The sequence below is a fragment of the Callithrix jacchus genome, chromosome 4, assembly GCF_049354715.1.
Source record: "Callithrix jacchus isolate 240 chromosome 4, calJac240_pri, whole genome shotgun sequence".
NCBI classification, from domain to species: domain Eukaryota; kingdom Metazoa; phylum Chordata; class Mammalia; order Primates; family Cebidae; genus Callithrix; species Callithrix jacchus.
This window is the reverse complement of record NC_133505.1, coordinates 112,233,556-112,259,391: the sequence shown is the minus strand read 5'-3', so window position 1 is coordinate 112,259,391 and position 25,836 is coordinate 112,233,556. Positions and strand designations below refer to the sequence as shown.

Sequence of the window (25,836 nt, the reverse complement as noted above, 5' to 3'; positions counted from 1 at the left end):
GTCCTGTGGTGTTCCATTTCTTTCATCTCTCGGATGAATCTCCTGGTGCGGGTGGTGGCTCCTTCCTTCCTTGGCAAGCCTGTTGAGCCGAAGGGAGACAGAACTGTCTCTGAGGAAGCCCCACAGTCGGCAGTCCCTCCCAGCCAGGCCAGACTGGGTGGAGCAAATCCCCGCACCTGCCTCATTTCCTCTTCCTCTCCTGGTTCTGCCTGGGCTTGTCGCTTCTCTTCCTTGACTGCCTGGAGTCTTAAAAGCATGACTTAGATGGGTGACATCTCACAGGATCTCTGACTCTCAGAACTCATACAGGGCTTTCAATGCTTTCCTTTCCTTTTTACTCTGTCCCCACACTTCCTTCTCTGCTCTGACGCTCCTCTACAAGAAGAGCATGTACCCCACTTAGCAGGCACCAAGAGTGGCGGGGACTGGACGTTTTCCCTTTTTCTTTAATTGTATTTGGGCTCTGGGGTACATATGCACATCCTGCATCCTGCAAGATTGTCACATAGGTACATATATGCCATGGTTTGCTGTCTCCATCCCCCCTCCCCCCATCACCTATATCAGGCATTTCTCCCAGTGTTATCCCTCCCCATCCTCCCCACCCCCACTCACTTTCCCTCCCCTCCCCTCCCCTCCCCCCTACCCCCCCCCACCTAGCCTTCCCTTCCCTGTGCCAAAGTGTTCTCATTGTTCATCACCCGCCTGTGAGTGAAAACTGGTGTTTGGTTTTTCTGTTCTTGTGTCAGTTTGCTGAGAATAATGGTTTCTAGATTCATCCATGTCTCTACAAAGGGCACAGACTCATCATTTTTTATGGCTGCATAGTATTCCATGGTGTATATGTGCCACATTTTTTTGTCCAGTCTATCATCGATGGGCATTTGGGTTGGTTCTAGGTCTTTGCTATCATAAACAGCACCACAATGAACATACGTGTACATGTGTCTTTATAATAGAACAATTTCTAATCCTTTGGGTATATACCCAGTAATGAGACTGCTGGGTCAAATGGAATTTCTATTTCTAAATCCTTGAGGAATCGCCACACTGTCTTCCACAGTGGTTGAACTAATTTACACTCCCACCAACAGTGTAAAAGTGTTCCTTTTTCTTCATGTCCTCTCCAGCATCTGTTGTCTCCAGACTTTTTAATGATCACCATTCTAACTGGTATGAGATGGCGTCTCAATGTAGTTTTGATTTGCATTTCTCTAATGACCAGTGATAATGAGCATTTTTTCATATGTTTGTTGGCTGCATATTTGCCTTTTGAAAAGTATTTGTTCATATCCTTCACCCACTTTTAAATGGGTTTGTTTTTTTTTTCTTCTAAATCTGCTTTAGTTCTTTGTAGATTCTGGATATTAGCCCTTTGTCTGATGGGTAGATTGCAATTTTTTTTCCCATTCTGTTAGTTGCTGGTTTACTCTAAAGATTGTTTCTTTTGTTGTGCAGAAACTCTTAAGTTTAATTAGGTCCCATTTGTCTATTTTAGCTTTTGTTGCCATTGCTTTTGGTATTTTAGTCCTGAAGTCCTTGCCTGTGCCTATGTCCTGAATGGTTTTGCCTAGGTTTTCTTCTAGGGTTTTTATGGGATTAGTTCTTATGTTTAAATTTTTAATCCATCAGGAGTTAATTTTTGTATAAGGTGTAAGGAAGGGGTCCAGTTTCAGCTTCCTGCATATGGCTAGCCAGTTTTCCCAACACAATTTATTAAACAGGGAATCCTTTCCCCATTGCTTGTTTTTGTCTGGTTTGTCAAAGATCAGATGGTTGTAGATGTGTGGTGTTGCTTCTGAGGCCTCTGTTCTATATCTCTGTTTTGGTACCAGTACCATGCTGTTTTGATTACTGTAGCCTTGTAGTATAGTTTGAAGTCAGGTAGTGTGATGCCTCCAGCTTTGTTCTTTTTGCTTAGGATTGTCTTGGCTATGCAGGTTCTCTTTTGGTTCCATATTAAGTTTAAAGTGGTTTTTTCCAGTTCTGTGAAGAAGGTCAATGGTAGCTTGATGGGGATAGCATTGAATCTATAAATTACTTTCAGCAGTACAGCCATTTTCACAATATTGATTCTTCCTAACCTTGAGCATGGAATGTTTTTTCATCTGTTTCTGTCCTCTCTTATTCCCTTGATCAGTGGTTTGTAGTTCTCCTTGAAGAGATCTTTTACATCCTTTGTTAGTTGTATTTCTAGGTATTTTATTCTATGTGTAGCAATTGTAAATGGGAGTTTGCTCATGATTTGGCTCTCTGTTTGTCTGTTATTGGTGTATAGGAATGCTTGTGATTTCTGCACATTGATTTTTTTATCCTGAGACTTTGCCTAATTTGCTTATTAGCTTAAGGAGGTTTCAGGCTGAGATGATGGGGGTCTTCTAAATATATGATCGTGTCATCTGCAAATAGGAAAAATTTGACTTCTTCTTTTCCTAATTGAATGCCCTTTATTTCTTTTTCTTGCCCAATTGCTCTGTCTAGACTTCCAATACTATATTGAATAGGAGTGGTGAGAGAGGGCGTCCTTGTCTAGTGCCAGTTTTTAAAGGGAATATTTCCAGTTTTGCCCATTCAGTATGATATTGGCTGTGGGTTTCTCATAAATAGTTTTTATTGTTTTGAGATACGTTCCATCGATACCGAGTTTATTGAGAAGTTTTTAGCATAAAGGGCTGTTGAATTTTGTGAAAGGCCTTCTCTGCATCTATTGAGATAATCATGTGGTTTTTGTCTTTGGTTCTGTTTATGTGGTGAATTATGTTTACAGACTTGCATATGTTGAACCAGCCTTGCATCCCCGGGATGAAGCCTTCTTGATCCTGGTGGATAAGCTTTTTGATGTGCTGTTGGATTCCATTTGCCAGTATTTTACTGAAGATTTTTGCATCAATGTTCATCATGGATATTGGCTTGTAGTTTTCTTTATCAGTTGTGTCTCTGCAAGATTTTGTTATCAGGAGGACGTTCTCCCTTGTTTTACTTCCCAGTACTCCAGGCCTGCAGTCACTGCTTCCTTGGGTGGCTGGCCTGCAAGTATGCCCAGCAAGTAACGTAACAGCAGCTTCCCAGAGCAGCAACAACAAAGAGAATCTCAAATATCCCATAAACAATTTCATTTTATTTTAATTTTTTTTCTTGAGTTGGAGTTTTGCTCTTGTTGCCCAGGCTGGAGTACAGTGGTGGGATCTCAGCTCACTGCAACTTTCACCTCCCAAGTTCCAGTGATTCTCCTGCCTCAGCCTCTAAAGTAGCTGGGATTACAGGTGTGCACCACCACACCTGGCTAATTTTTGTATTTTTAATAGAGATGGGTTTTCACCATGTTGCCCAGGCTGGTCTCAAACTCTTGACTCCAGATGATCCACCCACCTCGGCCCCTCAAAGTGCTGGGATTATAGACATGAGCCACCATACCCAGCCCCGTTAACAAATTTTATGTCAGAATAATGATATTTGGAATACATAGGGTTAAATAAAATATACTTTAAAGATTACTTCAAAGTATTAGGTTTAGGTTTTTTTTTTTTCTTTTTGAGATAGAGTCTTACTCTGTCACCCAAGCTGGAGGGCAGTGGCCCGATCTCAGCTCACTGCAAGCTCCGCCTCCTGGGTTCAAGGAATTCTCCCTGCCTCAGCCTCCAGAGTAGCTGGGATTACATGTGCAGGCCACCATGCCTGGCTAATTTTTGTATTTTTAGTAGAGACAAGGGTCTCATCATGTTGGCCAGGCTGGTCTCGAACTCCTGACCTCAGGTGATCCACCCACCTCAACCTCCCCAAAGTGCTGGGATTATAGGCGTGAGCTACCAGCCTCATTATAGTTTTTTAAAATGTGGCTACTGGAAAATGTGAAGTTACATCTGTGGCTCTCATTATTTCCATTGGACAGGCTGGTCTAGGGTTAAACATCAGCCATTACTTGGCAGGGCTCCAGGGACTACAGTGCCACCTCTTAGCCTTTTGAAACAGCTCCAGCACGTGGCCTTAAGGGCTGATCTCTCAAGTGGTGATTTCCACCCACACAATAAAGATGGGATTAAGGGGGGGAAAGTTTAAAAAAAATTCCTTCCTAACTGCTTGATTTGCTTGTATTACAGGTCCCTGGGGACTATGTTCTTTTAGGCTTCAATTGCTATCAATGTGGTGGCCCCCAAGAAACATATTTATGACCCTTGCTATTATTAGAACTGACATTAATAATAATGGTCATAATCATCTGTTGAGCCAGAACAAGTAAAATATTCCAGGAAAGTGAGATGCGCGCCCATGAACTCAGGGCCCTGGAGTGTGTGTCTGGAAAATGAGTTCTTCCAGGAGCTAAATAAATGATGCTTTGAAGTCCTGAAAGAGTTACCAGGAAGGAATATATATTGAATGTGTTCCTTAACTCCAGGTGGATGTGCCTAGACACTCATGGATGTATATAAACATTGCTCCAAAATCTGTCTGTGTGACCCTATTTATTTGACTGTATTATAAACGGCTCCAGTATGTTAAGCCTTCTAATGCTGAAGTGGCCAAACCCCCACCTGTATGGCTCGCAACTCCATGACAGTTCCTTGGGAGGGTTGGGCAGGAGCTCCAGGTCTTGACCTTTGCTACTGGAATAGCTTCCCACAGGCCACTCTGTCTCAGATTTCCCTGCTTCCATCTCTCAGCCTCTCTGCACATTCCTCTTCCAGAAACGTGGAGGGCTCCCTGTGACTGCCCTGGTCAGAAACTTTCAGTGAGCCTCTGTGGTCTGAAGGATAGATCCCAAACTCCCTGGGACTCAGGCCCTCATCAGGCCGGCCTCCCGGTTCCTTCTCTCACTTTTATCTCATCATTCCACACATGGTTCAGCCCAGCCAATGGGCTATTGTTCATTCCACAGACCTGGAATGAAGGCTGATGACGTGTCCTGCACTTTTCTAAGCCTTGGGGATAGAAGCAGACACCTTTCCTACACCTAGAAGTCTACTGCCTGGTGGGAAAATAATTATACAATCACGTTTCCATGGTAACTGAGATGAAGGCTTACCAGGGCTGGAGAAGCCCTGTCCTTAGCTATCTGTGAACCCTTTTCTCCACCTTGAATGAGGCTCCTTGATGACAGAGTTGTCACCTCCCTGAGGACCCACCACACTACTCAGCATAGCGAAAGTGCCCAGAGAATTCTTGGCAGAGATGATTGGTGACAAAATATCAGAAGTAGATGGGCCCTTCCAAGCTGTATGGTTGGGTTCTTCAACTTCATGCCCAGCAGTTCGGGGGTCAGAAGCACCTGGTGAGGAAGGGCTGCAGGACAATGCCTGGGTGTGGGGCCTCAGGCCACCCCTGTGGGCTTCTCAAGAGGCCTTCACTGCAGGACCCTGCCTGTGAATTTCACCTAATACCATAGACAGTGCACCAACCTGCTGGCTCAGGTGCATTTTCATGAAATGCTTTTTTGCTATTGATTGATTGATTGAGACAGGGTCTTGCTCTGTTGCCCAGGCTGGAGCACAGTGGGTGAGATCACGGCTCACTGCAGCCTTGACCTTCCAGGCTCAAGTGATCCTCCCACCTCAGTCTTCCAAGTAACCAGGACTATAGTTGTGCACCACCAGTCTTGGATAATTTTTAAAATTTTTTGTACATATGGGTGTCTCACTGTGTTGTCCAGGCTGGTCTCAAACTCTTGGGCTCAAGCGATCCTCCCAACTTGGCCTCCTAAAGTACTGGAATTACGGGCACAAGCCACTGCACCCAGCCAAATTCTGGAATGCTTTTCTATCAGCTGACCTTAGTCGGGTCCATCTTGGTCCATCAAGGATGCTCTTATAATATTGGACCTCAAGGACAGCAAACAACAGCTCCATCTTCTTCCTCGGGCAGCTCTGTGCCTCTGCCCACTCCCTGCTGCAGGGACTTCTCAAACATAAGGAGAGGAACCACATGTGTTAAGCCAAAAAAAAAAAAAATAGTGGTATACTCTTCTCTTCTTACAGAATGTAAATGAGAAGTGTCACTCAAATGATTCTTTCTAAGCTGAGGGATCAGTGTCACAGTTGCTAAAAGAAAGTTGGCTGGCAACTGTTGAATGACATCTTATCAACTGAAAAGTGAAAAATAGGCCAGGTGTGATGGCTCACGCCTGTAACCCCAGCACTTTGGGAGGCCAAGGTGGGCGGATCACTTGAGGTCAGGAGATCGAGACCATCCTGGCCAAAATGGTGAAACCCTGTGTCTACTAAAAATACAAAAAATTAGCTGGGCATGGTGGCGCGTGCCTGTAATCCCAGCTACTCGGGAGGCTGAGGCAGGAGAATTGCCTGAACCCAGGAGGCGGAGGTTGCGGTGAGCCGAGATCGCGCCATTGCACTCCAGCCTGGGTAACAAGAGTGAAACTCCGTCTCAAAAAAAAAAAAAAAAAAAAAAAAAATACAAGAATTAGCCAGGCGTGGTGGCCTGTGCCTGTAATCCTAGCTGGTGGGGCAGCTGAGACAGGAGAATCACTTGAACCTGGGAGGTGGTGGTTACAGCACACCAAGTACACCCTGGGCAATAAGAGTGGGACAAGAAAGAAAGAGAAAGAATGAAAGAAGGAAGGAAGGAGGGAAAGAAAAAGAAAGGAAGGAAGGAAGAAAGAGAAAGAAGGAAAGAAAGAGGAAGGAAGGAAGGAAGAAAGGAAGGAAAGGTTAAAAATGAAAGAAAGAAAAAAGTAAAAAATAATATAAAACTGTTTCTAACCAGCCATCCTACTTCCTATAGTGACATAATTGAATTCCAGAATATTTTGTCACTGCTGAAACATAATGTGGATTTAAGCTATTTAAACATAGTCCTAAGACTCCCAAATTCTGATTACTGGTAATAAAAATGTTCCAAATGTGATTTTTTTCTAGGGCAGTCTCTTACAGGAATACTACCAGGGCTAGGCCAAAACTGTGAACTTGGCTTTCCTACCTCATATCACACTGTTTTCTTTCTCTCTCCAGGGCCCTGTTCATCCCCAAGATACAAGCATGTTAGACTGTCTCTCCAAAGTCTCCTATTCTAGAACAAAATCATTTGATAAAAAACAACTTTAACAAGGTTTTAAAATTTTCAGTAATGCCTGCCTAACGCTCCCCATCAGCAGGAGCATTTGTATTTTCAGAGAGAGTATGAGAGAGAGGGAGAGAACCAAGAATGAATCACTCCTGGTGGCATCATCATCTGTAGGTTAAAGAGCCTTTGAAATCTTTCTAATCACACCTCATGGTTGTAGGCCTGGCTGCCCGAACATTCCTAGCCTTCCGGAAAATTAAATAGAAGGAGTTTCAAGTAGGCACACTAAGGCATACTGTTTAAGACTGACAAAATATTGGTAACATCTGAAGCTGAAGGTTGGGGAACCTGGAAGTTCTTTATGCTATTGACTACTTTTGTGGATGCTTAGAAGTGTCCACCATAGGAAGTTAAAAAATTGTCTTTAACCAACACCTGGGGTGGTAATTATGTGGGAATTTGCGATGTCTGTAGATTGGAAGAGTGAATAAAAAGATTCTGTTGAGTTTGAAATCTATTGCTTCATTTGGTCAATTTATAACTGACAGTTTCATTTTGAACACGAGGAATTAACTTAAATTATTGCACAAAAATTTGCCACAAATCCAGTTCCTTTCTCTCTAGTAAAATAATATGTTTATAATCCAGGAAGTACCATTATGCAAAAAGGGAGGGATCTTTGTACACAGTCCAGGCCCTTCAAAGAGATTACCAGAGTTTTCGTGTATGCAAAATAACCGCAGTCCCAGGCTGACTCCAGCTCTTGTCAGAATCAGTGGTGAAACCTGCACTAGCAGACATGCAGGGTCCCCAAGATAGTCATATATGCTTTACAGACTCATGAAGTTAAGGCTAATTATTGTTTCATAATCTGAGAAACCTGTCACTCAATGATCCAAAATTATGGTCATCAGAGCCTGGTTTAATAGATGGCAGTGCACCTTATCTCTAGGATAACTTGCATGCAAATACGCAAAGTGAAACTAGGCTATCCTGAAATCCTAGGGAATGAGTCATTTCTACTCTTGTTGTTACTGATATCCTTCAGGAAATAAAACTTTAACCATTATGTATAGAGATTCCTTTAAAAAGTTGTGAACCTCTTCACCATGCTGCAGTTGATTGTGGTCTGTCCTTGTCTTGGTGACTTCAGGATGTGCTGATGGACACAGTTACTGTCTTTCTCAAAGTCAGGAGCTATGCATGGGGCTGTCATCTCTGACCTGAATCAGTCTGACATTGAGGCCTCTGCACAGCTCCTCTTCCAGCTGCTTGGGTATCAGTTCTCTGTGCTACCCTCTCTCGGGGTGCTGGTTTCTAGCACCTTCCCCCTGGCTCTGCCTTTTGATTTGTCTTTCTACTCTTTTGCGGACTGGAAATCAGATACCCTGCCCTTTTAGAATTGTGTATAAAGTCGGAGTAAATAGAACCTAAAAGAGTCTGAATGAGGGGCTCAACAAGCCACGGGCTGAGCTTTAGCACTGAAACTTATGGAATTCTTTCTGGTAGGTCAGGGGCCAGTGTTCTAAAAGGACAAGGTGTTATCATCAAAATAACTTATATGATCCTGGTAAACATGACATTTCTGTATTCAATTTTGAACTCCATGTTACTTTTCTTATTCATCAACGTTCTAGTGTTTTCCTGCCAGACTTCACCACAGCAAACAATAAATAGCCAGAATCAAAGACATCACATTATTATTTTTTAAATTTAATTTTTAATTTTTTTTTTGAGATGGAGTTTTTCTCTTGTCACTCAGGCTGGAATACAATGGTGCAGTCTTGGCTCACTGCAACCTCCGCCTCCTGGGTTTAAGCAATTATCCTGCTTTAACCTCCCACGTAGCTGGGACTACAGGGACCTGCCACCACACCTGCCTAATTTTTGTATTTTTAGTAGAGATGGGGTTTCACTATGTTGCCTAGGCTTGTCTCGAACTCCTGACCTCAGGTGATCCACCGACCTTGGCCTCCCAAAGTGCTGGGATTACAGGGGTGAACCACCATACCTGGCCAACATCACAGTATTGAGGAAGTTAATGTTCATGGATCCAATTTATAGATAAATTATTTTTAAATATGTTTAAGGTTGTGTGTGTGTGTTTTATTTGCTCAAGAGGTGATTAGGCAGCATTGAGGTGGTGAGAGACAGGATGGCATAGTCTTAGGAGCCAGACCATCTCCTTGGTGAAAGGAAAACAAGGTATGTTTGCTACCTGTTACGTGAGTTTGTGTTTTCAAAGCATGTGGGAAGCATTAATTCTTATTTTTAGGCAGGGGACTGAAGATTGGTTCCAGATCAGAATAAGAGTAAATCTCCCCCAACCCTATCTCTCTGCTTCAGGAAAAGGAGACAAAAAGAAATAATATAGTAAATATGGAAAATTTTACTATAGTACAATGGATTTGTACTATAGTACAAATTTCTTCCTTATTAAACACTTAAAAATATTTTTATTATGCTAAAATGCTTTTTTTTCTTTTGAAAGAGTCTTACTCTGTCCCCCAGGCTGGAGTGCAGTGGCGTGTTCTTGGCTCACTGCAACATCTGCCTCCCAGGTTCAAGCGATTCTCCTGCTTCAGCCTCCAGAGTAGCTGGGATTACAGGTGCGGGCCACCACGCCCAGCTAATTTTTGTATTTTTAGTAGAGACAGGGTTTCACCATGTTGCCCAGGCTGGTCTCAAACTCCTGACCTCAAGTGATCTGCCAGCGTCAAACTCCCCAAATGCTGGGATTATAGGTGTGAGCCACTGTGCCTGACCAAATGCTTTTTTAAAAAAACTAAATAATGATAACTTCTGACTAATAATTTTGCTAACTAATAGTATAGTATACATGGAGAAGGAGGGAAGAAGCCATGAGGGTACTTTGTAGCTATTTGTGTCTATTTGTACAATAACCATTGCCTAAAACAGAACTCTAACTTAAATGCTTATATCAACTCAATAATCTGCCAACACCTGAAAAGAAAAATGCAGAAAAAAGAAAGAAAGTGGGAAAGGGTAGTGAAAATAGTCACGAGAATAGAAGCAAGAACTTCAAAGGTGTCTTAAGCAGGGGTGAGACCCCACTGCCCATTCTGGGATATGTCGTGAATGTATGTAGAGAATTCCTACCGAAGAGTAAGACATGAGATAACTGGGTTCAGAAATGAGGACTTCCTGAGGGAGCAGTGAGGTTGGCTGACTTTAGTTTCATGGTGTCATGAAGTACAAACTCACTGCAAGGAAGTACAGTCTGGAGTTGTTCATTCAATCCCGATTTGGTAAATGAAAGGACAAAGCCTGAATATGTGGCATCATTAATTTTTTCACCCCCAACTGTTGGTTGAGTCATTTTCCAAGACAGACTGCAAATCCCTTGAGCTGTGGCTGGAAATGAGGAATGGTGATTAGCTTAGGTGCTGACATTTTTGATCCATGAAGACCTGGGGTGCCAGACACAGGGTAGAACTTTCCAAGCATTCACTGAAAGCCAAACAGTAATCAAGAAAAATTAAGACCTAAGAAGGCCCCCATCTTCTACATAGGAATGGGGAGGTCCTCTCCCTGCAGCTCAGCTTCTGGGCTGTCAAAACATGAAGAAACAAGATGGTTGGTGGTTTTGTGTTGTAAACATTCAGCTCCAACACACACCTCAGTTCGTTAAGCAGTGAGGCGAGGAGGATGATCCATTTTGACTCATGCTGCCGAGGTGGCGGAAATCCTCCTGAAGACAGCAGGAGGGATTCAGTGAGACCAAATTACCCCGGCGTCTGTGGAAATGGGTGGGGAGGGAAAGTGATTCATGTCAGGACTAAGATAGCCTGGTTCCTGTCTTTATGAACTCCGAGTGGTCCAGAGTCCATTTTCCAAAGTCATCATGCAAGAGGAAGTTTGTTTTAGTAAATAGAAAGTAAACCGTGTCAGAGCTGCACAGACAGGTGAGACTCGGCAAGGTGCTGGGGCTCTGTGCCCAGGAGAGGTGAGGGGGCTGCCAGCCCAGCCAGCAGGATCGGTGCCTAGAGAACTCACTTGATTACACACCTCAGGAGGACTCATGTGCACAGCAAAAAGAGAAAGTGGATGGCAAAATCGGGGGGACTTTGGCATTTGGCCTTTGTTACTTTTTTTTTTTTAAGAAACAGAGTCTTGCTCTGTTGCCCAGGATAGAGTACAGTGGCACAATCTCAGCTCACTGCAATGTCTGCCTTCCTGGTTCAAGCCTCAACCTCCCAAGTAGCTGGGACTACTGGTGCCCACCACCACACCCGGCTAATTTCTGTATTTTTAGTAGAGACAGGTTTTGGCCATGTTGGCCAGTCTGGCCTCAAACTCCTGATCTCAGGTGATTCTCCTGCCTCGGCCTCCCAAAGTACTGGGATTACAAGCGTGAGCCACTGTGCCCAGCCCTTTGTTACATTTTAAAAAATTAGTTCAATTACTGAGTTTTTCTTTTCTACATAAAAAGAGACAAAAGTTCTCCATTTTTCTGACTACTTTACTCCTGTTATGTGGTTTCCGCATCTGAGATTGTAGGAAGTTTTATATAACTCCTCACTGATAAAAATTGATATGAGATACATTTTGGTGTGGAATGTTGATGCTGAAGCTTCTAGCTTGGACTGGAACCATGATGGGAAGTTTGGGTGCCCCGAAGGCTGCCTGTCCTGGCTGTTTGCTGGAAAATCTGATCACCCACCTTCTCTTCAGCAAGAGAGAGAACCTCCTAGTTCTCCACCCCTACCCCCAAACCCATCTCAGCAGCCTGGCCTCAGGGGAGCCACATGCCTGAGTTGTTGAACTCACTCTCACAGTGTTCCATTGGTTTGGGGAAAATAACTGCCTTGTCCTTAACATTGCCTCTGCTGAAAACCCAAGGCTTTCTGTCCTGTGTTTCCCAAATCCTGTCCCTTTTGAGTAAACACGTTGAAATGGTGAACTAAAACCCCATGGCATGTAGTATTAGGTTATTGAAACCCCTCCTTCTATCCTGCTCTTCATGTTAGAAGCACTGGACCAGAACTGACTTGAAGGAGACAAAGCAGTAACTCCCATGCCTTCCTCTAATAGAACTATTTTTAAACCTTTTGCAGAGAATCCACTCCATGCTTCAGACATCTATAAAAAAGTTCTCTATTTGTTCCTCATTTAATGTTCACCAGCCCTCAATGTTGAGAGCTGGCCAGAGGATTAGGATACATTTTAAATATTATTTAATAATTTGGTAATATATGTACCTGGTACAAAATTCAAAAGATACAAAAGAATATTCAAGGTAAAGTGAATCTCTCTCCCAGCCATACTCTAGACTTCTGTCTCTTCCCTAGAGGCATCCACATTCTGCACGTTGTTATGTAGCTGAGCAAAGATACTCCATGCATATATAAGACTTTGCATCTATTTTTCTACTTTTTTTCTTTTCACTAATGGTAGCAGAGTACACTGGTTACACACTTCCTTTTTTCTCTTAAAGGTATATTTGGGAGCTCTTCCATGTCAGTACATGTAGATCTGCCTCATTCTTCTTTAATAGCTGTGTAGTATTCCATCATATAGATGATCATAATTTATTTAACTCTTCTTCTGTTTAATGGACATTTAGATGTTTTCCAAAATGTTGTTAAACAAAGGATGCTGCAGTGAATATTCTCATACCTACAACATTGTCTTCTCAGGCGCTGCCTTACAGTGTGAGTTTTATTTTCCTGTGTGAATGTTTATCTTCTCAATTAGTTTGTAACTGTGTACAGAACAGGTGCAGACATTCAAAAACAAAACACAGCATTATGCACATAGTATAGCTTTCATAAAATACTGGGTGGATGAATGAAAACTCCTCCACCATGCCAGTGGTATGGAGAAGCAAATAGTATTTCAAAGGCTAAATGACTTGCCTAAATCAGAGAACCAGACAACCAAAAGAAACACCAATAAATAAAACTGATCAAAATAAAAGCAGATATTTAGAATATGTTTCCCAAAAGTTGAATATTTTTCCAACATTTACATTCACACTTAGAAGAGATAACTCCATTGGCTAGCCCAGCAAAGAGAGTAAACAATCCTCTGGAAAATTCGGTCACCTTGGGAGGCAGGCAGATGTCTCCAGCTATTGGAATGCCATTTATTAAGTGTTGACTTCAGTTCACAAAACAGTGGCCCAGTGACCTGGAAAAGTTAAGCATCACCAAGAGGGCCTGACTGCTCGGTAGGGTGACATTTCCTCCCATGAGAAAACTGGGATATTCTCCCTAGACTAAATGGGTCTGCTCCTGCAGGTCGCTAAAGAGATCTAGTGCAGCTCAGAGGAAGATGAAAATGAAGAAGGAAGAGAAGAAGGAGAGAGAAAAAAAAAAACACTCTGACAACCCAGCAGCTCTTGAATCAATCAGGAAAATGGGAGAATGAGTAGATGACTTTAATTGTCCTGCATCAGCTGTCACCAGTGATACAGGAAGAGAATGCCCTTTGTTAACAAACAAGGAGGGTGTTGTTATCATGATGTTTAATGAACCCTTATTATAACCTGGTAGTACGAAATGTGTGGTCTGATTGGTTGATCTCAAAACAATTATGTTGACATCTCATAACTTAAAGATCATACAGCTTTGTAATTTCGCAATGTATTACCCCTTAAAAACAAGAATAGTTTTTTCCATATGCATACATGTTCTATTCATCTTTATAACCTTTCCAAGATTTCTAAGACCCTTACTCAGAATGACTCTAGTGTGGCACCAATGTACTCTGCGGTGATATGTTTCCTTTGCCCTCAAAGGGAAGGGAAGAGGAAGAGTGTTGGATTGCTTGTTTTCTTTGCTCTTTCTCTCTTTTCTCTTTAGTGACCTGCAGGAGCAGACCCATTTAGTCTAGGGAGAATATCCAGTTCACCCTTCTACCCACTCCTTAACCAGTAAAAGCCTTGTCATCAGGTTTATGGGCTGGAAAACAACAAGCCAGCTCCACAACACTGGGGAATAGGAAGTGTGGATGCCACACAGCACTGAGATAAGACAGTAATTTGAGGAGCATAATTATTTAAGGTGGCAGTTTGATGAGGGGATGGAGGTTGACACTCCTAAGCTTGAGTCAAATGCCCTGGAATCTGAGTGGCTATTGAAATGGTCCACATTTCAAGTTCCTGCCTCATGCCAAAGTGCTGACAGTGCTCTCAAAACAAGGCCCACCTGAGCACCTGCAGGCCTGACCCACAGGCCAGAGGGCCTCTTGCTGAGTCATTGAAACCTCCCAAGTTCTGAGCTAAGAGCTACAAGGCAACGCTCCCATTTCCCTTCGCCACCACAACCAAAACACCGTACTGGGCAGAGCGCTAGAAGAGAGAGCCACCACCATGGAATGTTTCAACAATATTTTTAGTGTTCATATGGCTTTATCAAACTGAGCAATAAGCTTTACATTCATTGGTTTGTAGAAATGGACTCAGAGGTCATTTGGGTTAACTGCTACATTTAACAGGTGTGGAAACAGATGCAGAGAGGTTACATGTCTTGCTGAAGTCACCCAGCCAGCCAAACCAGGATTAAACCTAGGTCTCTTGATCACCTGTCCCACCAGTATCCCCCTGAGTATCTTACTTTTTCCATTTCATGACAGCAATGCTCTCCTCACCTGCTTCCCAGTATGACTATTGTTCTGGAAATGCGCTCTTTTGTAATAAAATAATGGTTTTGTGTATCCTCATGAGATGCAAGGACGGTTGAAGGCAAAACCTAAGACATCACAGCAGAGAGTGTTTTATACAATGTTAAAAAAAAAAAAGAACTTAGAGCTTTTATTCGTTTATGATCTTATCCAGAAACTCATGTTTCTGAAAATGATACTGTAGTTCTATTGCAAGGAACTAACCACCTATTCCTAAACTCTCACTGATTGATTGATTGATTGATTGATATTTTTTTGAGACAGAGTCACGCTCTGCTGACCAGGCTGGAATGAAGTGGTACGATCTCAGCTCATTGCAACCTCCATTTCCTGGGTTCAAGTGATTCTCCTGCCTCAGCCTCTCGAGTAGCTGAAACTATGGGTGTGTGCCACCATGCCCAGCTAATTTTTGTATTTTTAGTAGAGGCAGGGTTTTGTCATGTTGGCCAGGCAGGTCTCGAACTCCTGACCTCAAGTGATCTGCTTGCCTCAGCATCCCAAAGTGCTGAGATTACAGGCATGAGCCACTGCGCCCGGCCCTCACAGATTTATAATAATTCATATTTTCATTGTGGGCATAGCCATGTTTAACAAAGGTTTTTGTTGTTGAAACTCTGTCTAACGATGCTCTTGGGGGCTAGTATAAAGAGTAGAATAGGAATTTTCTATTAGACATTGGAACTCAAATATGGTCAGTATACACTGCTCTTACGTAAATAACCTTATTAAACCAAAGGTAAATACATGTGAAGGATACCCAAACACTTGTCAAATTAAATGCTACAAAATGAAAGCTGGGCATTAGAATTTCTAATTCAATTTGATCCTTCTTAGCAGATATTAATAGAACCAATTTATTTAAAAGAGGCCAATAACATTCATCAAACTGTACATTGCTCTCTCCCTCATGAAGCAAAGCAAGTATTTCTTTTTTTTTTTTTTTTTTTTTGGAGATAGCGTTTCGCTCTTGTTACCCAGGCTGGAGTGCAATGGATGGCTCGATCTCGGCTCACCACAACCTCCACCTCCTGGGTTCAGGCAATTCTCCTGCCTCAGCCTCCTGAGTAGCTGGGATTACAGGCACGAGCCACCATGCCCAGCTAATTTTTTCTATTTTTAGTAGAGATGGGGTTTCACCATGTTGGCCAGGATGGTCTCGATCTGTTGACTTCGTGGTCCGCCCGCCTCCGCCTCCCAAAGTGCTGGGATTATAGGCTTGAGCCACCACGCCCGGGGAAGCAAGTATTTCTTTGAGGTCAAGGTCCTGGTCATGTTTGAACCTGGCCCTCACGCCCAGCTTGGCCCATGTTTGAAGTATAATAGGTACATAATAAATGTTCATAGAATGAATGAATGAGTAAAAATGCAGGACTTACCTTTCATTAGTACAATGACAAACCTACAACTTGAGACCAAAAAATGTTAAAAACTCAGGATTTGTGTATTGACTCAACCTATCTGATGAGAGGGATTTTAAAATTAAGAGGGACAGTAGGAAGGATTTTGCAAGCATTTTTTCTTGGGGTAAAGGGTAAAACCAACACAAGACTATGGGAATTATATTTAGTGGATCCTCCACAAACCTTCTACCTTGATAGCTAGTACATAATAAGGTGTAGGTTCCAGAATAGATTTAAAACCATATATCACTTTAAAGATCTGTGTGTATGTTGTGGCCTAAGGCTGCTCTGCTGAGGTGGAGTGAGTGGTGACCATGGCATATGAAGGTCACAGTCCTCATCACAGTTCCTAGATGTGTGAAGTTAAGCAAGTTCCTTAAAGATAGTAACTGTTTGTGGGTTATTTTGTATGAGCCCTGGGTTAAGGTTTTTTCCTGCATTATCTAATTTATGTGACCGTGCCTCAGTTTTCTCATATGTAAAATGGGAATCACAAAGTTATCTCAGAGGGTATTTGTGGGGATAAAATGAGACAATGACCAACATACCACAGTAACTTATACAGTATAAATCAAATGAGAAGCATTCTCTTCACAGTTATTCCTGTATTACAGAAATACCAAAAGCAGTATTTAATGTTCAGTTTAACTTTCTGTTTCTTCTGCTGGAACAATGAATCTCCAATGAATACTACAGAGAAAAAGTAGACATGACTCATGAATCACATGTTCTTTAGAACCTCAATCTCTTGCTCTCTTCATTTATCTCATGAAGGAAATAAACCAAAGAAGGAAAAGTCAAGACGAGAGTGAGAGAAGACAAGAAACTGCTCTGAAGAGTGCCCAGCTAATTTCCAGAAAGCTGCTTATTTGCAAATAGTACAGTCAAATTGTTCTGTGTGTTTTAAAGGGTCTGTAAGACAACTGGAGCGTGATGTGTAGTCTAGTCCTGTGTTTTATTTCCCTAGCATTTCTATTCTCTTAGGAGTTACGTACATTGTAAAATCCAGGAAGCTTTGTTTTGGGCGGGACTGCGATCTATTGAAAAGCAAGCCAACTTCATTCTCGGCCTTGAAGCTTGACAGTGTCATTTACAGGGTGACACAGTCACGCTATAAAGGACCAGAGACATTCCAGAGTTCATGACTGTTGTGTAACAACAACACTTCAAGGGTGGCTGCAGGCACGAGGCGCAACACGCCCGCCCTGGTGCGGTGAATGTGGGGGAACCACTCCCCCCTGGAATGTGGCATTGCTCAAAGGCAGCCGGGCCTTCCTCTCTATCCCCACCGACCTGGACAGACTGGAGGGACGACTCTATTTTCAGGGAATGACAAACTGATTGTGCTGATTGGGTGAGAGTACTCACCTGCCTCCTGCCCTGCTTCTAAGGACAACCTGCAGGAAAGGTTTGTTTTGAAGTGACTTGTATAAGGAAGCATTGCCGAGCAATGAGAACCCAAACAACTTGCTATCAAACAGGACTTCAGCCAAGCCTTGGCTAGAAAATTCAGGTTGAGGAGCCTTCTATTCCCCATGTTCCTGCAGCTAACAAGTTACTGGAGAGGACATTCCATTCCACTGACAGAAAGTAGGAGACAAGATGGCAGCTCTAAATTACATGTGCAATAGCCCAGGAGGCTTGTAAACATTTAAGGAGTTGATTGTTATTTTCATTCCTGACGGGTTCAGTGGTGCAAATAACAACTCCATAAACTGCTGAAGCCCAGCCAGAGTGCTGAGGACATGCATTTGTGATCATGACCCACAGTGACTGATGAATATTCATGGCAGAGTGAATCTGAACTGCTCCTGAAGCAGGTCAGTTGGTGTGTGAACTGAAAACAAGTCTTGGTATGGAAATCAAGTTTATAAATTTAACTGAAGAAAAGCACTGATGGTTAACAGCATGATCAAGAAATGTCACTACCCAGGAGCTGAGGGGGAGGGGAGCAGGGTTGTTTCATGGGTATAGAGTTTCAGTTTTGCAAGTTGAAAAAGCTCTAGAGATCTGTTGCACAACAATGTGCATATAGCTAATACTGCTCTGCAGTATACTTAATGATTCAGATGGTAAATGTATGTTCTATTTTTTATCACAATAAAAAAGAGAATAGAATGTCTCTATAGAGTCCACTCTAAAAGAGCTCAAACCAAATATATAGCTGTGTTCCTATTCCCTACTTCTGCTTCCAGTCCACCTCCAGGAAATTTCTGTGCCAGGAAGGCAGGTAAACACTATTCTCAGGCCACACAGAGGTCACTGTGGCCACTCTTTGGGCATCCCAGAAACACAGAGCTCTTGAAGTCAGTGCACTTTTTGGTTGTTGTTGTTTAATTATCTGTTCCAAACTTGTTCAATTCGTGGCCCTGGGGCTACATGCAGCCCAGGATGGCTTTGAATGTGCCCAACACACATTCGTAAATGTTCTTGAAACATTATGAGATTTTTGTGTGTGTGATTTTCTTTTTTAGCTCATCAGCTATTGTTAGTGTTTGTGTATTTTATCTGAGACCCAGGACAATTATTCTTCTTTCCATGTAGCCCAGGGAAGCCAAAAGATTGGACACCCCTGACTATTCCCTCATCATCCCAACATGTTAATCAGAGACATAGTGGATTACCAAAAAGATACACTTTGCTGCTCTGAGGACTGGAAAGTCCAGCCTGGGTGGGTATATTGTCCGGGCCGGAGAGGCAAGCTTGATGACCTCTCCTCTCTTCTTCCCTCTCCATCCAGACCCCCTCCTGGCTCCCAACACCTTCTACCCCTGTATGCACCATCCAAAGGGACTTTCCCTCTCTAACCACCAGGGTCTCCAGTGGTGAGCAAAGATGATGACAAAAGACATGATGTGGTTTCTGCTCAGTTAGAAGCACAAGAAGAACTTTCAAACGGCCCTTAGAAGGGAGAAAAACCCAAGTGCGGAAGGAAGTCTGTCAACCTTCAGCTACAGACTTTACCCTGTCTTTTTTTTTTTTAATCTTGAAGAAATATATGCCTGTCTTTTGGAGAAGCCCACCAAATGCCTAGTGGCCCTGAGCAGAACTCACGGAGAGATGGGGTTGAGAGTCCCTACTGGCAAAGTTCATTTCCATTCCATCACCTTCAAACGCTCACGTCTCTGATGTGAACAAGATTCAGACCTGAATTTAATGGATGCTTCTCTCATTTCTAAGTCATATAGTTAGTTTTAGAAGATTCCTGCCTTCTTTCCTTTTCTTTCTTCTCAGCCAATCCTTTTAAGAGCACATAATTCTTCGGGCTGTAGATGAGCTATAATATATTATGTTATTACCCTCCAGTTGGAGGAAGGATTGAAACAGCTGTAATCTATCTAAGATGGGCTGAATGGTTTGCTTTGGGTAATGTAATTTTCAGTCTGGAATCCACGTGTAGGTCAAAACTAGAGGAGACAAAAACGACCAATTTGAAGCAATCCAACTATAAATCTTCCAGGGTTTCCGTTGGTTGCAAAAGCTATATAACAGGTGGGCATACAGAAAGTTTTCAGATAATTCTTAGAGGAATCGTGCCTTTTGGAATTACATAGCTTTAGAACACAAAGGTAGACCAGACTGTTTTTTCTCAGCTTTCATCTCTGCCTGCAGGTACATTGCTAAGTATGCACGGGCAATATTTAAAACAGAGAACATACCTCCTTAAGCTCAGAAGCAACACAGTTTTTTTTTATGTGCACTTGAAGCAGAAAATATGTCCATTTATACATTTCCTTTCCTTTGTAGAAAACAAAACCCTCCACACTCTAAAGTGGAATGAACTTTAAAGCCAGCTTATCCAAAAAAGCATGTGCTTTTTGCAATTGCTCAATGCCCCTCTACCTGAGGATCATGGTACTCTTTAGGTGTGGTTGCCAGGTCTCTGAAGCACACTCTGATGGGGCAGGGTTAGCTCTGTGCCTCAGTTTCCTCTTTGGAACATTGTTGACTGAGGCTGATGGAGAACTGCTGAAGCCTGACACCCACCTTTCTGCTAAAGCACCAGAAATAGCACCTTACTCTGCCACTTCACAGGGAACTGGCCATCCCCAGAGAGATGGCAGCCTTTCAGTAAAGCGGTATCTGGATTGAGCTCAGCTTCAGAGACAGGAACAGTTTTGTGGAGTTAGAGTGAGATGGATTCAGAGTAATTGTGGGCCATAGTAAGCCAGGATTCTCCAAGACTCCTTCTCTCCTCCTTCCTCACAGAAATGTCTATAGAACTAGTTAAGAGTCAAGCTCCTGACAAGGCAGAAGACCGTCATTTAATGCTATAAGACTGCTGCCTTGGCAAGCCTGCCCTACACACAAACAATGCCAGTGGCTCACTTGGCCCCTGCCCAGCTCAGCAATAGGAGCATTATCTAGTCTGCCCAGAGTCAGGAAGCTGGGACTCACTTTCCAGTTCCAGCATAAACTTGTTAGGTGGCTTGGGCATATTCCTTGACTTTCCGTACCTGAATGTTCTTATTTCTGGGATGAAGATACTCAAAGACCAATCCTGTCTACTTCCTTTATGAACAGACTCAAGGAGGAAAGCACGTTGCCTTAAACCTTCCCATCAGCACAAGGCCAGGGACCTCTTGTAGCAACAGCAAGAAAAGATACCAAGAGGGAGGCCGAGGTGGGTGGATCACGAGGTCAGGAGATTGATACCATCCTGGTCAACATGGTGAAACCATGTCTCTACTAAAAAAAATATATACAAAAAATTAGCTGGGCATGGTGGCACGTGCCTGTAATCCCAGCTACTCAGGAGGCTGAGGCAGGAGAATTGCCTGAACCCAGGAGGTGGAGGTTGCCGTGAGCTGAGATCGCATCATTGCACTCCAGCCTGGGTAACAAGTGCGAAAAACTCTGTCTCAAAAAAAAAAAAAAAGAAAAAGAAAAGAAAAGATACCAAGATCTGGTTTGGTGTGGTGGTTCACATCTGTAATCCCAGCATTTTGAGATTGCGAGGTCAAGAGATGAAGACCAACCTGGCCAAGATGGTGAAACTCCATCTCTACTAAAAAAAAACAAAACTTAGCTGGGCATGGTGGTGCGTGCTTATAGTCCCAGCTACTCAGGAGGCTGAGGTAGGAGAATCACTTGAACACAGGAGGCGGAGGTTGCAGTGAGACGAGATCGTGCTACTGCACTCTAGCCTGGGGACAAAGCGAGACTCCATCTCAAAAAAAAAAAAAAAAGATACCAAGATCTACATGACCCTTTGAGGAAAACCTCAGCCCCCTTGGCCAGATGTACAGAACTCCAGTCTTGTTTGGCTATTAAAAATGAAACGGGTTCATCAAAATTGGACCTCATTTTTGATTATGCATCCAGCTGTGTGCATAAGCTAGCTGCTCTGTGGGTCATCTGGGTCAAATGTTCCCCTGGCCTGGCTTCCCCAACCCCAGGACCCTGGAGGACCGCCTGCCTCCTCGCATCTGTTGCCGAATGAAGGTGCATAAGCTAGCTAGTGCTCAAGGAGGGTGAAGGCTTACCAAAAAGTGCCCAGGAAGCACTCCCACACAGATTACCTAGGAATTTGTGGCCACACGTTTCTCACCTCCTTTCCGTTGAAGCAGATAACCAAAAGCTAGCTGCGTGGGGGCAGTTCTAATATAGAAGTATGTTTTGCACTTGCAGTGAGAAGGAGAGCCAGTCTGTAGCTTTGGAGACAGCTTGTGCCATTTGGTACCAGCCATTCTTCATGAGGATTGACCTATCTTACAGCAGATGCCAAGCACTTCCACTCATCAGCCTCTTCCTGGAGGAGGAAGGCAGTGGCACTGGTAGAACTGGCCCACTTCCTGGGGCTCTCTGTGCTTCTCCAAGTATGCAAAGGGGTGGAGGGAGGGTTGCTATGGTTGGCATCTGATTTGCTACACCTGAGCCCAAATGTGTACCTAAGAAGGGTGATCCGTCAGCTCTCAGCATAGAGGAGACTTGTCCAATGGGCTATACCATGTCCCTGTGGGAACGCGCCTCCAGGAATGACCAGAGTCACTGAGTATGAAATTGCATTGTCATTTTCAGGAGAAACAGGGGCAGGCAGAGGCTTCTCCTTCTCTCAGGTTTGCTTGCCTTCCCCTCGCCCTCACCCTTGGTCACTGTGTATGTCCTCTGGAGGCTGTCACCCGCTTGGGAGTGTCAGCAGGCTAGAGAGATGACCAAGTCAGGTTTTTTGTGTTCAAGGCGGTAAAATGGCCCACATGCGACAGTGGTGGAGGGTAATCACAATGAAACTGAACACTCAAGTAGAAAACGGTGTCCGCCCACAGGAACTGCTGTGCACCAACTGCTGCGATGTAGGTTAAGTGTGGAGCTGCTGCTGGGGTCAGCCTCTGGCTTCCACGAGCTTGTGATTCAGTAATAACTGGAAGCACAATTGCTTTTTCACTCGCTATTTTTTAACGGTTTATTCATAAAGCAATTTTTCACTTTTCACTTATTTTCAGCCCCTTTCACATCTATCTGCTCAGAGTTTCTGTCTTGGCTTAACCTTTCCCTCTCTCCTCCGTCTCTCAGTTTAATTTTTCTTTATTCCCTTTTTTAAACTTTGAGCCGTTAAAACAGTATCAGGGCCTTGATTGCTTTGCTAACTGAAACGTTTCCTTTCAACGTCTTCTTAGGGTCTCTTGACTGGGTTCTCATTCTCTTCTTCAGTTGCCCATATTTTTGTCCCCTTTTCGTTTTTGTGGCAATGGGCTTAAATCTTTCTCAGTCATCAGACATGTAGGCCTTTGCTTTAAAAAAGAGAGAGAAAGAAGACAAAGGGAAAAAACAAAAACTCACTAAACTAAACATCCTAGAATTCATGGTACTTAAGCAGAAATTTGATTTAAGCATAAGCCATTACATCCATTAAAAGACTCTTGATTCCTTTCAGATGAGCATATTAATTCCTGGGGAAAGTTCATGGTTCTCACAAATTAGCAGGACCTTTGTGAGCCCACTCACTTTTGCCAAAAGAAGCCACAATAGTGTTTCCATACAGACGTGCCCCTCCTTTTCATTTTCTCCGACATCTGCTCTCTAAATTACAAATATCTGCCTATAGCAACAACCGGAGTTCCAAGGAAAACAAACCAAAAGGACATAAGAGAAAACAGTGGAATCAGGGCCTATTGGGAGATGGAAGAACATCTCCAAAAGAACAGGAAGACAACCCAGGAATGACTTCTTCCTTTAAGGACCAGGAAACTGTGGCCCAGCAAGGTTCCAGGACTTCTTGAGAGCACACATTTAACCAGGGGCTGCCAGGACTAGAAACAAGCTCCCTAAACTCCTGATACGCTGCTTTTTCCATGAGGGCAGGAGCCCATCCTCTCAGTTCCCACCTTGGGTGTATTTTTAAACTCTCGCCTTGAGAGCCATGGAAGAAGAGGATGTGACCCCATTAATGATCCACAGTTGGTTGATCTCAAGCAAATCATTATCAGACTACTTGTACTAAAACCTGGACGGGCAAGATAGGGTTGTGTGGAAGGGGACTGAGGTGCGTCTCATTTCTTTTGCCTGTGTGGACGGGAAACAGTACTCAAGGGACGCAGTGCAGATGGGAGGAGAGAATGCAGAGATGGTCCCTTCTCTTCTTAAGTGATAACTGCACTTAAAAGGCTGCTAGCCTGGAGGTTGATTTACAGAGTGCCACATATAATGCAGATTACAGTGGCACCATGTCTCATGTTCAATTTCATCCCTTTCAGATTCCCTGGGAATTCAAATATTGAATATCTCTTAACATATTTTACAGACTATACAGCATAATTCATTTCGTGGTATCATGGACTCTTCCTCAGAATTAGATGGGCTCTACAGATCTGCCTAAATACATAGCAAATTTCCAAGGAGGCCTCAGGAACATAAAAGAACATTAAACATTAAAGATCTAGGAGCTGGGCACGGTGGCTCATGCCTATAATCCCAGCACTTTGGGAGGTGGAGGCGGGTGGACCACGAGGTCAAGAGATCGAGACCATCCTGGTCAACATGGTGAAACCCCATCTCTACAAAAAATGCAAAAATTAGCTGGGCATGGTGGCATGTACCTGTAGTCCCAGCTACTCAGGAGGCGGAGGCAGGAGAATTGCTTGAACCCAGGAGGCGGAGGTTGCGGTGAGCTGAGATCGTGCCGTTGCACTCCAGCCTGGGTAACAAGAGCAAAACTCCATCTCAAAAACAAACAAACAAACAAACAAAAAAACGGATGTAAGAGAAGTTTGCCAGAACATCTTGTTCATCTGTGATTTCAAACACACCGATTCCTCTCTAAGCCCTGCAAGGATGCGGAGTACTCTCCCATGGGAAGGAATCCATTGTGTTACAGACCCTAAGTGTAGGTGTTCATCTTGGTGATTTAAGCCCAAGTCCCCTCTGCGACGCTTTTATTTCATTTCCTCTGCTCTGCTTCTTACCCACAATGGGGAAGGGCTGGTTGCCATCATCCACAAGTGAATCTTTAAGATATTTGAAGTTGGGGAGCTTTGCCACAATTCCATGAGAACCCCCTTTGTTAACACATTGAAGAATTTCTTACCAGAATTACCCATTGCTATTTATCTGTCACTTCTCCTTTCTTTTATGATGGGGGTAGGGGAAAACCACAAGATGACTCCGCTCACGTTTTTGCTGAATAAAACCTATCAAAAATGCAGAGAGAAGGAAATGTGCACACAGCCAGCTCTGGTTCATTACTTTTCAAACCTGGAAGGAAGAGCAAACTAGGAGAGGGTTTGTTAGTTTGTTAGTTTATAGGATGCTGTAAAACTGGGCAAGGGTGAGTGACTATTTGCATAAATCCAGTTAAAAATAACTTTTTGGAATCTTGCTGCATTTTTGCCTGAATTACACGATTAAGACTGTATTGAGATTAAAATCACTTCTCACTTATTTAAGGAGCAGCTGTCAGCAGCACTTTGGAGCAAATGAACTTGGGTTCTGAGGACTCAAAGCTTGAAAAAGGATGCTGGTGAAGCTTATCCACCGATCCTGTAACATTCCTTGTAGCTACTACATACCCAGAAATGGGTTTGGTAGCCGCTGCTCAAAATGATCTGATTTCTTCTGGCCAGAAGTGAGAATGAAATGACATGTTATGGACAAAGAACTCCACGATCTCTGAAAGGAACTAGAAAGTGCCTTCTGGACTGGTTCAAAGATCACAGTCTATCTAACTCTTCTCCTGTTCATCACTTCTTTTAGCTGCTGCCTTCTGGCGTACAGCCTTCCTTTCTAGACTAGATTATCCTGGAGGCCTGGTATTGTATTAGAAATTCTCTGCCATGTGCCTCTAATTACTTTCATTCCTCTGTTCTGGCCTTTTCTCATCTCCTTTTAGAGAAGGCATCGCTCTCTCTCTCTCTCTCTCTCTCTCTCTCTCTCTCTCTCACACACACACACACACACACACACACACACACACACACACACACAAAGGAATAAGCTCGTTTATACCAACTTATGGGTCCTAAATTGGTTTCATTTCCCCCAAGGGAAAAATATCTAGAAATGTACCTATAGACTCCCATATATTCTCTATATTGCCTTATGGTAGGGAATTAAATGCATCATTTCTGCACAGAGCTTTTATTTTGCTAAAGGAAAACTCAGAAAAAGGTGACTTCTTCGGTCTTACTTTGTCCTACCAACAGCTGCATGAAGCCTTGATCCAACAGTATGGACTTTGGCTGAGTGGACTTGGGCTCATTAAGTGAATATTATCTTTTAATGTAATGTTTTGTTAAACAGCTAAGTCCACAAGTGTTCCCAAGATATGTAACTCTCAAGAAAA

General features: G+C 43.2%; 1 protein-coding gene across 4 annotated transcripts in view; it reads left to right on the top strand.

The window, feature by feature from the left end:
- ATG5 (autophagy related 5) overlaps positions 1–25,836 on the top strand; it is a 277,829-nt gene that overhangs the window by 206,340 nt on the left and 45,653 nt on the right. For 2 of the 4 annotated variants that reach the window (XM_078369890.1, XM_078369888.1), the window contains exon 9: positions 4,098–4,444. The exons of 1 other annotated variant lie outside the window; for it this stretch is intronic. The gene's annotated coding sequence lies outside the window, so the exon portion shown is untranslated. Of the gene's footprint in view, positions 1–4,097; positions 4,445–6,959; positions 7,525–25,836 lie in introns of those variants that run through there. One more of the 4 variants, XM_017971288.4, reaches the window with a different exon arrangement.